This window comes from Triticum urartu, chromosome 7A (genome assembly GCF_056163025.1).
Source record: "Triticum urartu cultivar PI428250 chromosome 7A, HENAU_Tu73, whole genome shotgun sequence".
Lineage (NCBI taxonomy): Eukaryota > Viridiplantae > Streptophyta > Magnoliopsida > Poales > Poaceae > Triticum > Triticum urartu.
This window is the reverse complement of record NC_141879.1, coordinates 558,951,452-558,959,004: the sequence shown is the minus strand read 5'-3', so window position 1 is coordinate 558,959,004 and position 7,553 is coordinate 558,951,452. Positions and strand designations below refer to the sequence as shown.

At 40.3% G+C, this 7,553-nt stretch overlaps 1 long non-coding RNA gene across 3 annotated transcripts; it reads right to left on the bottom strand.

Moving 5' to 3' along the window:
* Nucleotides 1–3,267: 3,267 nt before the first annotated feature.
* Nucleotides 3,268–6,866, bottom strand: LOC125521377 (uncharacterized). Of its 3 annotated transcripts, XR_007289218.2 has the most exons (5): nucleotides 6,399–6,866; nucleotides 6,181–6,289; nucleotides 5,391–6,041; nucleotides 3,991–4,153; nucleotides 3,268–3,524 (listed from the first exon to the last, which is right to left on the bottom strand). It is a non-coding gene; the product is annotated as an uncharacterized LOC125521377 (long non-coding RNA). The 3 variants fall into 3 exon arrangements; XR_007289217.2 differs by having other exon boundaries at nucleotides 5,391–6,289; XR_015610656.1 differs by having other exon boundaries at nucleotides 5,391–6,314; nucleotides 6,399–6,505.
* Nucleotides 6,867–7,553: the final 687 nt, after the last annotated feature.

The following is a 7,553-nucleotide window of genomic DNA, read 5'->3' as shown; positions in this document are numbered from 1 at the left end:
ACCTGATAGCATTCCACATCAAAAATTCTATTTTTATCATCTACCGACTCGAGGACGAGCAGGAATTAAGCTTGGGGATGCTTGATACGTCTCCAACGTATCTATAATTTTTGATTGTTCCAGGCTATTATATTATCCATCTTGGATGTTTTATATGCATTTATATGTTTAACATCCCAAAATTCTAAATTTTTGAATGTTATAATAAATAGATAGATTTGATTGTTTGCTTGTTTGTTGTGTGATTGATTGACTGAAAGTGAGTGAATTTGAAACTTTTTGAAAGTTAAATGAGAGGGAATAAAAGGACTTTCCCAAACTTTCAATTTTGCATTTATGCTCTCCGTGAATTCAAATAATTTTCATCACAAAACCCTGAAGAGAAGATGACATGACTACTTCCATTTATTTAAATGAAAAGGGGTGTTGAAAATATTTGAATTTCATTTGGGAAGATTTTTCAATTTAGAAACTTCAAGCAACTCAATGATTTTCATGAGAGAAGATAAAATGACTTCTTCAAAGCATATGAAATATGAGTTGGGAGTTTCAAAGAATTAAATTAAAAATCCCATTGAATTTATTTTCAATTTGGAGTTATCTGGGTTTTATTCAAATAATTTTTAACCCAAAAATAAAATACATGGAAAATAGGGTAACATGATTCCCTACATCAGAAAATTGGAGATAAATAAGTTTGAAATCATTTTGGTATTTTTAAATTTGATTTTATTGGATTTTATTAGAGCATGAGCACTCTTTGAATTATTAGAATTTGTGTGTATTTTATTTAATTCTAGAAAAATGTCCACATTGTAGAAAATCTTTTTCTGAAAATTTTGATATATTATATGCCTATAGAATATTTCTGTTTATTTTTGTTTTATTTTAGTTTGTGCGGATAAATATTTATTAAAAAAAATTTCTTGCCGAACTGGGCCGGCCCAGCCCCTAGGCCAGGCCACGGCCCAGCCTAGCCATGCTTCGCCCTGAAGCTCGGGACGGAGTCCCGATCATAGCCGACGCCGCCGCCAATCCCGTGCCGCAGCCGGACTCCCGCCGCCGCCTCGCCGCTTGCCTCCTCCTCCACGCAAGCCCGCCTCCCCGCCTCCTGTATATACCGCCGCCGCCCCGATCTCTCTCTCCCTCCTCTCGTGCCGCCACCACCACAGATCGCTGCACCGCCGCCCGCACCGGATCCGAGCCGCCGTCGCCTGCTGCTGCCGCCGCTACCGCCGTTGCCGCTGCCTCGCACCGCGTAGCCGCCCCGCGCCGCCTCCCGCTGCTGTCGTCGCCTCTCCTGAACCAGCGCTGCCACATTGCCAGATCTCGCCAGAGTTAACCGCCGCCACCGATTTATTTCCCTCGAACCGGTATAAACCAATAAAACCCGACCCGGTTTATTTTATTAGGGTTAGGTTTTTCTCTTCGATTTTTCTTAAAAACTCGAGTTACCGGTTATTTAACGAACGTTCGTTCGTTTAGGATCGATAGTGAACAGATTCATTAGATTAGTTCAGTTAGCGAGCGTTCGCTCGATAGATTTTTCCTTTTTCTTTTTAATTTCGGTCAGGGACCTATTCGTGATAATTTTCTTCACAGTTTAGTCCCTGTACTTCAAACGATCACTACTTTTTACTCGTTTGTCCAAATCCAACGAAACCAACGCCCACTTCTTTGTTATGATACCCTCTATCCAGTAAAGCAACTTAAAGATGTTTTTAAAATGTTAAAATTTGAATTAGATCAGATTTGGTTTCAAACTTCTTTTGATCATAACTTGGGTTTTATAACTCCGTTTGAGTTGATTCTTTTTGCAAATTAAAGCTCTTGACCTAAACTTTCTGATAAGGCCAAATTCACATAATTTTGGTATTGTTAGAAATTGTTTTATGCTGCAAGAATTATTTGCTTGGTTTTGATGTTTTCTGAATCGTCTTCTTCGATCTTTCTGACCTTTTGAGTGAGTGCTTATGTGTGGTTACTATTGCTTGCTTACGATAGATTGACCGGAGTGAGACGAGTAGATCTATCAAGAGTTATGAGTGCGAATCATCTTCATCAACATTGCAGGCAAGTTCACACTTTGATCATATTCCTTTCATACCCAGTTTTTATGCATTAGTTTCAACCTCAAACATTGCATGAGTAGGATTGATAACATGTGGGTATTGGGAAGTAGTTGATGAGGTAGGAACCTATTTCCCTGCATTCAAACCTTGGTAGTTACTATTACGTTGCTTATATTGCTATGCTATGCTCGTAGACGTGGATTGGGTTTGAGAGTATTCATGACAGATGTGAGATTGTTAACTAATGGTTTACTTAAGGTGGCAACTTTAACACACATCTGGGTGGATTGAGGCACCTGGGTATTCCAGCGATTGCCTGTTTTTCTTTATGGACCGCCACCCAGGCTCAAAGGTATCATGAGATTATTCATACTAGAAACTTCTGTGTGCAGCTACAAGCTATTATGGGCTCTAGCATAGTTGATTAAGTCGTGTGAACTCTTACAATGGTAGACTAGCAGATGTAGGGGATGTAGGTGGTACGGTCTACCCATCGTAAGGTGCAAACGCTTCTGAAAGACTGTGTCTCAGTCATCCGTTTCTCAAACACCATGTAGTGTGAGAAATCCAACGAAGGAGATTGAATCTTCACTACACCACGGCGGAGCTTCCGTGACACACCAATGTGTCGGCATAGGGTACCTTTGCCGACAGGTAAGTTGTAGCTAACATCAATGCTGACAGAAGATGAAAGAGTCGGAGGACTTGCTATGGGGAAAGGTATTGCCGATAGTTGTTTACTTCCCGACACATTTTCAATGAGCATACACCCTACCTACACCGACATATGGTATGTCCACATACACCCTACCTACGCCGACACTTTTTCAGACAAGATACACCCTATCTACGCTGACAAATAGCCTGTCCACAAACCCCTACCTATGCCGACACTTTATTAGCCACGTAACCATACCTATGCCAACAGACAGTCTATCAACAAATACCCTACCTATACTAACAGATATTGCCTTTACTGACATATAAATTGCTGGTGAAGTAATGTGCAGCCAAAACAATATACATATATATATATATATATATATTTATCTATACATACAAGCTCTAAACAGATTCAGTTATTAACCTCACAACCACAAGCACGTTCAAGATGAACATACTGTATAACAATGAAAATATGTTCACAAACATGCGTATATAGCTGACAAACACACCAATCTTGACAAATCATAGTTTTGACCATCTTAACAATCACCCAGAACACACAAGTCACGGAAGGATGAGGCACTATTTGCTGGTACGAGAGACTTCAGCTAGATGGTCTAGCTCCAGAACACACAAATATGTATCCACATGCAGAGAGTGCAAGCTCCAAAATACACGAAACATAAAATTGTCTAGAAGACACAGAAGATCCATGATTACAGGTTGGTTTTTCCATAAACACTACTGCAAAGTCATCACGTCCATGTGCACCAGTTGGCTAAGTACCTGAAATTTTTTCACAAAAATTTGTCAAGAAACTGGAATGAATTCAAGTTGTTCAAAGCTCATATGTGGATTAACACATATTCGATCAATAACCTCATGATATCATAGTTAACAATATAGTTTGTACAGAAGTTATAATTGGATCACATGGTATGTTCCTATGCTTGCACTTTTATCAACAATAAAGGCATTGACCATCCGAAACAGAGTTCCTACAACCTAGTAGCTTATTTTATAGCCCATTACATAAGCATTCACTGAAGAAAAGACAACCTCTTTCGCAACCTCTCCAGATTTTCATGATTAAGAGCTACATAACCATGGATAGAAAAGGAAACCATGACACATATATACACCAGCAATTTAGTGTTAACACATAGGCTAGCCAACCTTGTAAAGTTACATTATAGAAACTGTTCTTATGCAATAGTGTGTGAGCTAATTATTACTGAAACAAAAAATGTACCTAGTAGTTGCCCACTACAAGTCGTGGCCCTGGTTCCGGGTGAGGTAGCCTTTCCATCCACCATTCGTTTTCTGCTGCACGTGCACGGCCATGGTTCCCAGCGAGGTAGTCATCCGTTCTCTACCCATTTCTCATGCTGCATGCTGGTGGTCGTGGTTCCCGGCTATTATCGACAAGACTAAATGAATTAGTAATTTGTTTCTCATCAGCCATTGTAATTAATTATGACAACTATATGTAATCACACTATTTGCATCTATTTTTTACTTAACCAGCGAGCGTGCACATGCAATGCACGTATAACCAAATGAAGATATTTTCTCATTCATCCTAGTCAAGAGGCAATTATTAAAATAAAATCAACAAAAATGTATAATAAATACACTATGCATTCACAACATTGCATAGCATTCACAACTCCCTAAATATTCCTTCCATCCCAAATAAGTGTCTCAACTTTAGTACAACTTTGTTACGAAGTTGAACACTTATTTTGGGACAGAGAGTAATATGGAATTGCCATTAACCACAAACTACAAAGTCTATATTAAATAACCTAATCTTGGTATACAACCTTAGTGGGCTACCATAGTTTTTACACTGATGAAATAGCAGGTCTTAAGCATCTCCGGATAAGGATCTCCCTTACCTAGCAACACCAGTCATTTGAACCATTGTTTATTAGTTCAATGAAATAGCAGATGGTAAGCACTTGTAGATAATGACCTCCCTTTCAGCTTATCCAAAAGTAATATTCTAATTTTATTTGAAACAATGAAAGAAATAGTATATAGTTATAATTAACAAAAACATAATTTCTACAATATAAGCTTGAGACAGATAGAGGTAACCGTCAAGGATGACATGTCAAACTACAATGTAGATAGAGCATAAATGTAGTATGTAAAAATATTCTGATATGCTGAGTGATCCCAAGAGAAACAATGGCAAAGCACTGACTAGCAGGCACTTGTATAACAAAGTAGGATCCCAGATCAAGCCACAAAGAAATAAAAAGTCCGGGCAATATAAATTATGGAACGATGGAGAGGCTGAGGAACCATCTTCCATTATCTAAAAAATAAGTTAAGCATATGAATACAACAAGTGGAAGTTTTGGAGCCATGACCATTGGTGTGACCTCCAGTCATTGCAAACTTCACACATATCATGATGGTAGAAACAAAAATAATGTTCCGACAGAACAATTTTTAGGCACACGAACATGCTGATAAAATTTAATATGCTAGAACAGAGGTAGGCAATTTTGTAAAAGTAATGGTTTCGGTGAAGGTCATATTAGTCCATGGAGTAACCACAACAACAACCAATCAGTCCATGGAGTAACCAAAATAATAACATCCACTACAGAGTGGCTGGGTAGGGAGCGAGAGGCAAACCTAAAATAGTGTTGCCTGGCCATGGGGATGGCCTTGCGACGTTGTGGTTGTCGAACCATCATGTCTGCTGAAGCTCCTTCTGCACCATCTCTTTTCCTTGCCATCAGCAATCACAAAATTAAGCACAAGCTGACAACATCATAATAAATAAAATTTTCTTCAATAATAAACTAACTTGCAGTACAATTCTACAAGCAGTTAAGACAATAAAGCTATAGGAGAAGATTTGGAACCATAGAAGTACAAGGAGATTGAAAACACAAGCCTGACATGTTCTTCCTAACAAATAATTTTGATTATTTGTTCTAAAGCATACTTACTATGTCCTGAACTAAACCAAACTGAATTGTACTGATTAATTCTGGACTAACAACGCTCTTCCAATATATCAACCAGGAAACAATTCCAAGATATACAAATAAGATCAACATGAGCAGTTTACTTGTTACTCACAAGAGATATACAATTTCAAATTGGCTTCAAGAAATAACATCATTGGTACATATATGCCTTATGGTGAAGGGTGTCTCTAATGGTCAAATATATTACACTTCATCAAGAAACTTCAGAACACCGAAGCAAATATTTTTTTATGATACCAGCTTGAAGTACATATATCATTTTGCTGAACAACTATCCACCTTTATGACACTGCACATCAGAAAAAAAACCATCACATACTCTAAACAATTTATTAAAATGTCACAATTTAGGGTACACGATATAAAAACTCCAAGTGTATGCCTAATTGACTTCAAGACCATTAGAAAATAAGGTGTGCGTCTCTTACACACACACATCCTCACTACCATGAGAAGCCATCTCCATTTGACACTCTTCGCAGCATTGCCTCAAGCTCCATCTATGATGTATCATTGTTGTCTTCTGCCATCACCTCACTACCAAAAATGCACAAACTAGCTTCTAAGAAATGCAAGGTACACACATCAAAGTCAAGATACAACCTCACGTACAGAGAAGGAAATCTCAGGACGATTTGATGCTTACCTCAGGGCATGGCGACGGCTGGCTTCGAGAGGGGTGCAACTCGAAGGAGATGGGGATCCCTAGTAGGAGTAGGTCCCGTTGCAACAGGTTCGGCAGCAGCGAGAGCCCAGAGATGGGGCCCCGGCAACAGCAGGTGCGGCAGCAGCGGGAGCCAGGAGATGGGGGCTCGGCAGCAGCAGGGACGGGGATTGGTGAGGCCGACGACTGGATGTCGAGGGGGCGGCCCGAGGACGACGGTTGTATGTGGATCTCGAGGACGGCGGCTCAGTCTTGGGATGGAGCTCGGGGGCAAGGACGGGTGGATGTCAGGGTGGAGCTCGGGGGCGGGGGAATGCGAGCTCCGACACGACGGCTTGACAATGGGATGGAGCGCGAGGCCGGCGGCAAGATTGTGGATCGAGCATGAGGACGGCGGCGGCAGCCACTGGTTAGGGTTGTGGAGTCAGGCTCGAGTTGGGCTTGGGGATATTTTGCACGGGGTGAAGGATATTTTGCATGAACACCCCAAAAATTCCCTCCTCGCGCGGAAATCGTGCGCCAGAAGTTCCCAACCTTCAGTCCATTGACACGTGTCCACCTACGGCGACACTTAGTCCGTGTCCATACACCCTACGTATGCCGACACATTTTAGGTCGCTAAGTACCTACCTACACCGACTGAAAAAATGTCAAGGTCCATACATACGCCGACATATAACATGTTATTAAGCAATTACTGACAAACACATCGTTGCTTCGTGATTGCTGACTCTTAGTGTGTCCACAGTGATTTACCTTTGCCGACACATGATCCGAAAACAAACCATAAAAGCTATGGTGATAGTTATTTTGTGGAGATTACTGGACTTTTGCCCACAAAAATGTGTCACGTAAGCTCTACCGTGGTGTAGTGCTTGTGGGGAAAAGTGCGCAAACTCTGCAGAGTGTATAAACTAATCATGATTAGCCATGTCCCCGGTTATGGACGTCTTGAGTATCTAGTACTTGGATCATCATGTGAATATCATCATGTGACTTTAAATAATTTTGTTGGGTTTTAATGATGATGCTTAATTGGGATTGAGAGGGTGTCAACGCTCTCAATGTTTAACAACCACCATGATAGTTAAATAAAATTTATTCCTTTACAGTAGGGAAAAATTGGCTTTACACAAA